Source organism: Lepeophtheirus salmonis, chromosome 13 (assembly GCF_016086655.4).
Source record: "Lepeophtheirus salmonis chromosome 13, UVic_Lsal_1.4, whole genome shotgun sequence".
Classification (NCBI taxonomy): Eukaryota; Metazoa; Arthropoda; class Copepoda; order Siphonostomatoida; family Caligidae; genus Lepeophtheirus; species Lepeophtheirus salmonis.
In genome coordinates this window covers 9,157,019-9,168,154 of record NC_052143.2, presented here as the reverse complement: position 1 = coordinate 9,168,154, position 11,136 = coordinate 9,157,019, and positions in this window count along the sequence as shown.

Genomic DNA, 11,136 nt, shown 5'->3' with positions numbered 1-11,136 from the left:
AAATCATTAACCTATTACAGAATTAATTTATATTTTGATATAATATATAATCACAAAAACAAAAAAAACAGTTTTTAATTCAAATATGTTCCCTAATGCATCATATTTATAAAACTGGAGTAAACAAGGAACACAATTTACATTTGAAAGCAAATATTGTTTTTAAACTTTTGATTATAATCAGGGAAAAAATACTAATATCATGGAGTTTAGTAGTAAGATTGAAAAAAAGATAATTAAACTAACGATACTTTGTCCTAAAGAAAATATTTCACTACATTTTCTTTTTATTCTCGATCATTAGTTCATATAATAGAAAATGTTTCCTTCGTAATTATATTTAATTGCCTATTGCTGATTTTGCCTATCACAATCTCATTCTTTGGACTTTAGATAATATGTATCCATGTAAGGTATATTTTCCTTCAAACTTTAAGAACCCCTTCTAATCCCTCCAATACTGCATCAATATTATAATTCCCCCCTCTTTTTCAATTGTATATTGATTGCCTCTCCTGTACATTCGATACTCCTTCATTTCCTTCCGTTTTCACGTACTATTTCAGAGTTTTGAGACTCCTTATTAATACCGAATGCTTATTATGCTTTTAAGTTCAAAATTATTTGACCATAAAATCAATAGATAAATACTAGGACTTCATGAATAATCATGGAGTCCTAAGATAAATATATATAATCATTAATACAAAATATAAACATAATCGCCACCATTTTAGAAATGTACAGGGTGGGAATTTTAAATCCAGAACAAGACTTCAATATCTTAGCAACCCTAAGATCTATGTACTATCAGATTTAGCTGATAAAACTGTATAAGTAAAAAATTCAAAATCCTTGAGATGTACTCCAAATACGAACGCCGTGCGGCCATTATAGTATGCCTCCGTCCCGGGTGCACACACATGGACGCAAATAACTCCATATACAATGATGATAGGGAGCTTAATTTGATGTTAACAGATCCAGTTTCATTTAAATTGGAGAGATTTGTACAGATTAGATAATTGGAAGTGGATTTATTTAGGAAAAACCAACATTTTATAGACATATATGTTTGGGCAAGGGAAACTTGGCCTCCTACCTCGCTTGATCTGAACCCCTTCATCAATGGATATGCCAGGTTCCGTGCCAGCCTGGAGGCTATGGCTGAAGCTAGGGGTGGTTAGTTTGAGTGATTGACTTCACTATGGATCTAAAAAAAGGAACTAAATCGTAGGTGATCTGTAAGGGCCATTAAGCTCTCAAAATCTCAAAAACAACATAATACAATTTTATTTTTGTGAGTAGTTTGTAAAGTCCTGTTGATGCTCAAAATAAAAATAAAAACGATGCATAAAATTTGATGCACTAAACAAAGAATTATTTTACTATTTAATTGTATTTTAATTTACTGCGTAGTATTTTACAATAAACCCTCAAAACTGTGATATGTGATATCTAAGATGTTTTTTTGTGGTACATACAGAAAGGGGTTGGGAAAGGAAAACCAATTCAACAGGCAATTAAAAATCTGCTCGTACCATCTTTATTCAGCAAAGAGCTCTCCATGACAAAGTAAATACTCCTATAATCTCAGACCAATAGTGTTGCAAACAAATAATGCCTTCTTAAAGATCTTCTTAATGCCAATCAAAAATTACGTCGAATACCAATGTCTCGTTATGCAACTATTGAAGAAATTGATATTAGACCATGAGCAGCTTGACAAGACATTCAAGATACATAAGATGAATTGAAAGGAAGAATAACGACAAAGATTGAACATTTTTATTATCAATGAAGTCTGATAAATTCGCATTCTTTTAGTGCTGTTGATAGGATAAGGTTAATAAGGACCACAGAGTAGAAAATCACCTTGAAGAAAAGACTAATAGAATAACACATTATCAAATATCTAGTTCTCATGATGCTCAAGGTCTTCCAAGCTCTCATAATAGTGATTCTCCAGAATGGATCGCCCATCAGGTGAAATCATTGCTGAAAACTCTCTTGATTAAAAAAAAAAAAAAATGGAAATAAAAGCAGTCTATTGAAAACATGTATTTCGACCTTACCACATCAAATACTGGACATATTACAGCTGGTTTTATCACAATCAGTCAAAAATCCAAGGTGCTTTTTTATGGTCTAAATGTTATCATCATGTACGTGAGATAATTTTGAATGATGTATTTAGAGCATTAAAAATTGACCAATCAAAATCTCCTGAAGTTTGTATTTTCAATGATTTCAAAAGAATTGGGAACGTATTCATAATGCAACGGAAAAAATCTCTCCAAAATCGACATATCTGTGTATAATGAAGATGCAAGGACACAATCATATGAAATACATTGTACTGTAGGAATAATTACAAAAAAATGGCTCAACTGTGCGAAATAGTTCTTAATACAATACAATACTAACTAAATAAACATGGAGGAATACATAAAGGCAGGTAGATGTCGAAAATTCTTTACTCTATTAAAATTTGCCTTCTTGAACATCAAATTTATTTATGACCTCTAGGAACTGTTAGAAAACAGCATTATCACGACCAGCGGAATGCATTTGCTGTTTTTGTTGTTTATACATAATGTAATTGGGGGCTTCCTTCACAATCTACGTTCACTCCTCCAAGATATGATTTTTGCTCTTAGAAAACTCTTATTAAATATAAACATTCCTATTCAACTTTTTCAAAAGTTGTTTTGAGAGCTTTTGATATGCACCATAGTAAGGTGGAGCTTATTTTTTAAATTTGAAAAATTTTGAGCTCGGAGAGTTGGAAATTTTTATTTTGAGGCTAAAGACATCATATATACATTTTTAACGGTTTAAAAAAATATTTAGAGGTAGCTCAGGGACTCCAAACTTTTAAAATTTTACGTTTTTTATTCAAAAATGAATGTTTTGACCTAAATATCATCTAATTACTTCGTGTTACAACAAATCTTATGATATAAGAAATATAACTGAATAAATTTGCAATATTTTTTAATTTTACCACTAACATTTGGTTCGAATTGGTCAAAAGAGCAACAATTCCTATAACTTGCATATTTTGCTTTATGTCCATCCGACAAAAGAAATTATATCCATATTTACAATTTATGTTTCCCAAATCATTAATAAGCGTTAATTTTTTACTTTAAGTATACTGAACAGCTTAAATTACTTTAAATTTGTCCATTTTCTGACCTTTTTTCGATGTAAAAGCCTTTACAACCTAAATTCACCTTATTTATTCAAAACCTTTGTAGTAGTGATGGGTTTAGCATAAGAAATATCACAACGTAACGAAAAATTAATTTTTTTTTTCCAATGATTAAACTTATATATTTTCCTAATTTATTATTAATCTAAATTTTGAATATAATGTAATAAAGTTATAATAATTTTTATGGGACAATAGTTTTTAAATTACAATTTTAAAAGAGTATTTTTCCTAAAAACTACGACATATAAGCTTCGATGATCTTTAACCACACGGATGATGACTTAGAGCTGAGATTCATTATCTGTCTCAAGAAAAGCCTCTTGGAGGTGCAGACTACTTTGAAACAGTTTCAAGGATTTTTCTGTAGCGAAATCTTCCATGTTTTTGTATTTGAATTAATAGAGAGTAAATAAGGGCATTTCTTGAGTTTACTTACCTAAATTTTGCAAGGCCTTTACTATAGTCTTTTTGATTATAAACTTAATGCGCTGTCAAATGGAGCTAATCAAACAAGTTCCTCGGAGAAGTAAGTACCACAAGTGCTTGAATATTTTTTTTGATTTTGACTTCTAATTGTCTGAATTAATGAAATTAATTAAATTTCACGATCCTCAAATCCAGTATCATACATAGATATATATCCAAAACAAGATTCGAATGCTGTGCTTATGTTTAATTCCATGATATGTTGTCTACATTCAAGAAATAAAAAGTTTTTTCCAAGTTTGTCTGATGAAGAACACAAGCTGTATTTGAATTCGTTGATTCAAACAGCATGCATTGAATTTGATCACGCATTTTCTGACATGAAAAATTTAAACTAAACAGCAGTACGCAGAAATATTATCTTAGTTTAAAATAATATTAGGATTAATTACTTTACTTATTGATTAAAATTTGGCTATTAAGATTTTTTGGATCAAGTAAAGGTGAAAAAAGATTTACTTCTTTACAATGAGTAAAACACTCAATTACGATTTACAAAATGGATTTAGCTTATAAAGTATTTTTATTCTAAAAAAGGTAAGTTAAAGTTTGTTAAAGGTCAAATTTATCCTAACATAGCCTTTTTATTCTATTTTGAGTAATACAAATTGCTAATAATTTGGGACACATAATTTGTAAATATGGATATCATTTCTATTACGAAAGCACAGATGGACATATAGCAAAAAATGACTTGTTCTTTAATTCTGGGAGTGACGAAGTAACGATATTTTTTTAGATTTAATTCCCCAAGGAGTCTCTATCTAGTATCTTTTATTTGACGAAGCAGGCTTATGGTAATTGATAGGCATCCTAACAATTGATAGTCAATAGACTCAATACTAATTAGTAATTACAATACATATAGATTTACTATATTTGGTCTTGGATTTAATGATAGAATTGATGATGGCAAGGCTAAAGAGTTAACAAAGAATACTCCCTCAATTTAATTTTCCTAATGGATTTGAGTTAAATCAGACTTCGTAGATTGTTTTGACAGACCCGGAGGAAGGGGACTCAGCACTCCTAATTCATCGAAATGAAAGAGGATTGATAGAGTTGTTAGATAAGAGCCTAACCCATGAGACGAATATCTTTCACTTTAATGACGGAAATATGTACCCCTAATGATCCGAAACACAGAGTAGATGAGGAGGATGGATGACTAACAACTGACACGATTTCTAGACCCACCGTCGTAGAGGCATTGAATGAAGTCAAATTCTATGGAAGTCCCCTTTTTGTATATATCCCAGCCTCAGTGTTCTGAGATTGGACAATTTTTAGTGTGAAATTCTTTGAATCTAATGATGAGACAACCCAATACTAATGTGTCACAAGTCGAATTTGAGATTCAAGTAGTAATGAGTTTTTAAAAATATTTTTTATTTTTTGAAAATCGAGTATTTTTACAAGGAGTCAAATTCGTCCATACACTTTTAAGGAATATTGGAGTAATATTCATTATCGAATATTCGTGATGCATCACTAATGATTACTTTGCAAAAAGTAAATATTTATTAGTTGTAAAGACATCTACGACTCTGTCTGTTGTTTTCAATGCACCACTTTCTTTTAATGCTTTACTTCGGGCTTAAAATTGAGAGCATTACTAAATAGAGTAGACAAATTTCCAATTAATCTTTATGAGCCTTCATTAATGGCTTTACAAATAAATAAAAAAAACTTAATACCGGGTGGGCTGGGGTGTACTATAGAATATTAGAAGGGTTCCTTGGTGCCTAGAAACACTGCAGTGGTAGAGTTTAAACCTTTTTTTTTTGGCCTAGCATTTTACCTACACTACTTGAGTATTTTGGGATATTAAGAGGGGTTTTTGATGCTCTGGTAAGCGGAGACTGAGAAATTTACTTGACTCGTGCTCGGCAGTTCATCTACACAATCATTGATCTGGGGTGTATTATAGCATTTTACAAGGGTTCTTTGGTGCCCAAAAAAGCGGCGGTGATGTAGTTTAAATGCCTTGAGGCCCAGTACTTCACCTACACAAACTGAGGTCCGGGGTGTATTTTGGGATATTAGGAAGTTTCTTTGAAGCTCAGGGGGAAGCAGCTGGTAGTTTGGCGTCTGACGTAGAAGGAAGAAATTACTTCCACATCGCTTGAAAGAAGAGTTTCTATATAATGCTGATATACTCATACTCAGAAAACATTCATGAGAATAATTCCTACATTGATGGTCTATATTTTTTGTTTTATATTAAGCAGAAGAGTTTTTCATTAGTTTTAATATCTTAATGTCCCGGGCAACGCCGGACAAACCTACTCCACATAGCATTAAACTTAATATTGTGAAATTAAAGACAAATTGATATTTCAGATTGCAGGATATTTAAATTTTTCATTCAAGTCTTTTTCTATTTTTTGTTCGTTTAAAAAAAGAAAGTTTTTTTTTGGTCCTTACACTGGTAACCAACTTGTTTGGAGCAACTCTTGGACTTCAAACACAAATATCTACAATTGGATCCTAAAGATCCAGAATAGATTTGGCACGTCTGTATTATCAATTCCCCAAGAAGATTTGAGCCAAACATTGTAGACTGAAAGACGGAGAAAATATTCAGAAATACATCTAGGAGATCACTGAATTTTTTGACAAGTTAGCCGTGGTTGGAAGTGCGGTTGGTGATGAAAGTAAACTTGTATTGCTACTTGCAAGCCTAAGAACTTTTTTATTATGATTGTCACTGCATTATGGACAGTCGTGCATTTGCTAAGTGGGTAAGTAGTCGTCGAAAATTGATCAATTAGGAGCGTAAATGAAGAATATATCTTCTAAGTCATGTGATCAAGGCTTGACTGCCAGTCTGAAAGAGAAAAAGGAGAAGAAGAAAGTTAGGATTTTTATCAACTGTTCTATCCCTGGAGTATTTATCCACACCAGAACCTGAAATATCTTTGTAATATCCTATTTTTGGACCACCTTCTATTTCAGCTCTTATTTTTTTATGTACTTCCTTTTTATACATGATCCTCGAAAAGTTCTGTGAAATGTTTATTAAAGTACTAATGATAAAACTAATTACATAATTTGCATATAATTATAGAGATAGGAAAAGAAAGAGCCTTGAGAATTGAAATGTTTCTTGTATATATAATTGAAAATGCACTATAAATTAAATTTTGGAAGTACGACAGTTAATACAGTTTTTCAAAATTTATAACTTCGTGGTATTTTCACTCCTAAAAACAAAAACCGCGTCATATAACCTCCTCTTTTTGAAACAAAAACCAAAAAAATATTTACAGATTATAATATGCATAATTCTCATAAATAAATTGTCCATAAATTTCTTTTGACATTATCAAGTAACTATGATTAGAGAATGGATCAAATAATCCCAATTCCTTAATGATATTGTTTTAGGCACTTTGTTTATTCTCCTAACTAAAAATACATATTTCAGACGATGAAAGTGTTATTTCATCACTTAAATTATTAATCTCCTTTTAAATTTCTTTCCTCTTCTTCAACTATATAATTTTACAGAATATAAATAAATAATTTATTTATGGTCATCAAAAGTAAATTTTAAGAATTCAGTTAGTTTATAATTGGGCGTCCTTTTCACTTCTATAAACAAGACACATTTGTGTTCAAAAGTTTGAAAAGGATAACTGTTGAGGCTTGAAGATAATAATATGCAAAGTTCATATAAATAAATTGCCCATAGGTTAGTTCAGAGCTCATTGTTAAAGTTAGACGAGCAATAGATGTAAGTTCACATCTACAAAATGTACGAATTAATATCAAACACTCAGTTGATACATTATGTTAGTTCAAGATTTCACACTAGTTAAATATTTTACACTTATTTAATATTTTATAAATTAGAATAATAAGGTATTGTATAATTATAAGTACATTAATATATAAAGAATTGCCCCAATACATGTTAAATATACTTAAACTACAGGAATGTACAAAGGTCTAATACTTTAGTGGGGATTGTACATCAAAATCTACCCCCCCCCCACCCCAATTTAAGAACTTTTTGCTTTTTACTTGAAAATATGAAATTTAAATTTTGAATTTTTTTTAATAAATATAATTTTTAGAAAACTGTCCATTTTATGAATTTAAAAAGAAAAAAATAATTTCCTAAATAATTTAATTTTCAAATTTTTTTCCACAAAAAATTTAATTTCCAAAAATTTTTCAAAAAAATTTTATTATTTGTAAACAACTGTAGATTTTTGAAATTTTTTGAGAATAACTATAGATTTTGGAATTTTTTTCAAGAAAAAATATTTTTTTGAAATTTTTTGAGAATAGGATTGGATTTTTGATTTTTTTTTGTGACTAGCTGTGGATTTTTGAAATCCTTTTGGATAAAAAATATTTCAAATTTTATCCTATAAAATTTTAATTTTTTGATTTTTTTCTCCAAAGAATTCCAAAAACAAGCAACCACCTCAATATAATTGCATAATTAGAAGGTTAAATTCAATTCAAAATAAATTAAATTGTTAAATTCAATTCCCTCCAATCCGATGACCGTGTTTCGTAATTCATTACATGGAAAGGGCTATAAATCAGGCAGACGGAATTTAAACCTTTTTTTGAAAAACATATTGAGGGTTTATATACAAATGTTATTGAATTTATAATGAGGTGTCGTTTCAATCTTTAGGTTTGGGTTTTACCATAAGAAAATGCTAAAATAATATAAAAACTGTCAAAATATAGGTTCCTTTGACATATAGAACATAGTATCAATTTAATCATTAATATAAAAAACTATTTAAACAATATTATAAAAACATAAATATTTAAAATTTTGATTATTTTTTATATTAAAGAATACCACTTAGGTAATTGAAGTTCTTTTGTTTTTAAAATATAAATATTTATGAAAAGTCATGTTTCTTACTCTAAGAATTTGTAAACTTTTTAGCAAATAATCAAATTCATCTTTTATTATAATTTATTCGAGATTTACTTCATCCGTATATATATATAGTATCCGCCATTGTGTGGAGTTTTTAGGCGTCGATAACAGACAGAAAAACTTTGCTTTCTCAATATAAGTATGTTTTCTCCCTTTTTTGGAAAATATATTTTAGCATCCAACTGAATATATATATATTTTTTAATATGACGTGTTGAGCTTTAGCTGAACACGCTCGCTGATAAACTGTTATTTCTTAGATCAGGTAGTAACAATCAAAAATGTTGTATCTGAACACATCCAAACAGACAAACTTAACTAATTAATACAGAAGATCAGTAAGATCACACATTTCATGGCTCACATAATCAGCCGAAATCATTTTGAAAGCAAGTGATAGAAAATATTTAGCTGTGAACAATTATCAAATATTATTGAATAATAATATCATGGTTAGAAGAATTGGTTAACAATCAATTGATTTTTGGTCTTTTTCCTGTTCTTTTAGAATGATAGGCTGCGTGATACAATTAAGGTAACGACGTGTTCAATTTTATTATAACAATAATTCTAGTAATAACTAAGGTTAATAGAAATGTAAGGTTAGACCATCATTTAATCGGGCTTGCAATAATTTTAAATTTGATGTATCGTACCGACTACTGGGCATGACAGGCAGATTTCGACAAAACACGCAACCACTCATCCACTATAAATGCAATATTAAAAAGCTTGGTGGAAGGGAAACATAAGTCGTACACGCGTTATGGTATAACCTTGTATTTTTAAAAACCTTGGCAATAACTAATAATTATGCTCTAATAGTAATAACATTGAGTTATGTATGGTTTTGGGATCAGCAATCAGTAAAAATATATCCTTAATCTGGATCCTTTTTTTATTAAGGTCTGAACTTCGAGTAAAAAGCTCATAAATTCAGAGGCAAGTATCCGTCTAATTTGGGTTTTGGATCTGGATCCGAAAGTTCTGGTATCCGAACTTTCGGATCCAGATCCGAAATAGTGATATTGACTCAAATACTTATGCCTAAAGATCCAAACCGACCCAGATCCGCAAAAATGTGGATCCTTCCTATCTTTACTTCCTTCCTGTTTAATATCCAAGCTTCATATGGAAAAGGTTGCAACTTACGTTACTCTAATAACCATTTGCCACGTTACATAATCGAATGAATCTCACAGTTATGTGATAATTGATGCAGGATTAATAACAAAAATCATAGTTTAGGTTGATTAATTATTATTTATTATAATGTATTAGTGTTGGATCGGTCTAAAAAACTAAAAAAAGACTGGAGCCTTAACTGTCCAGTCCTAATAAAATTTATTAGTTGTAAGACCGATCCTTATCGGTCTTTTATGGAAACTAGAAGAGCTGAAATTAACGGAGTTACTACTAACTACGTCATTTGATTCGCTGAATTTTCATCATAATTCATAACCTCTTTCAAAGAGAAAAACGATGCCCAATAGTGTCCATAGAATAATAAGGTATTGTATAATTATAAGTACATTAATATATAAAGAATTGCCCCAATACATGTAAAATATACTTAAACTACAGGAATGTACAAAGGTCTAATATTTTAGTGGGGATTGTACATCAAAATCTCCCCCACACACCAACTTAAGAACTTTTGCTTTTTACTTGAAAATATGAAATTTAAATTTTGAATTTTTTTTAATAAATATAATTGTTAGAAAACTGTCCATTTTATGAATTTAAAAAGAAAAAAATAATTTCCCAAAAATTTAATTTTCAAATTTTTTCCACAAAAATTTAATTTCCAAAAATTTTTCAAAAAAATTTTATTATTTGTAAACAACTGTAGATTTTTGAAATTTTTTGAGAATAACTATAGATTTTGGAATTTTTTTCAAGAAAAAATATTTTTTTGAAATTTTTTGAGGATAGGATTGGATTTTTGATTTTTTTACATATATAAATGTATATTTTTTTAAAAGGGAAATCCATTTTTAAGACTTTTTGAAAAAAACTTCAAAAACCCAAAGCTAGTCACAAAAAATTTGAAATATTAAATTTCAAATATGAAACTTTGTGGAAAAAATTACAAAAATCCAACGCTGTTTACAAAAAATGTAATGTTTTGAAAAAAAAATTAAAAATGTTATTTCAAATTTTTTTGAAAATAATGTCAAAAATTCATAGCTATACCAAAAAATAAAATTTATCGGAAACAAATTTCAAAAATTAACAGGTGTTAATCAAAAATTTGATTTTTTCCCCTCACCCCAAGCGGACGCCCCTAATACCTGAAGTTAAAAGTTGGAAGTATGTGACTAAAATGTATTACTTTTCATACGTTCATATTGCTATCATTTATTATTTTCTTCGTTCTTATGCCCTTCAATCCTAGGTAAGAGTGAAGAAAATAAAAAAGATAGCTAGCATCGTAGGACTGAAAGACCAATGTATCAGTCCAGAGGACTGTTGAATGGTAAAAAAGTTCGGACCGATAAAAAAAAGACTGAAA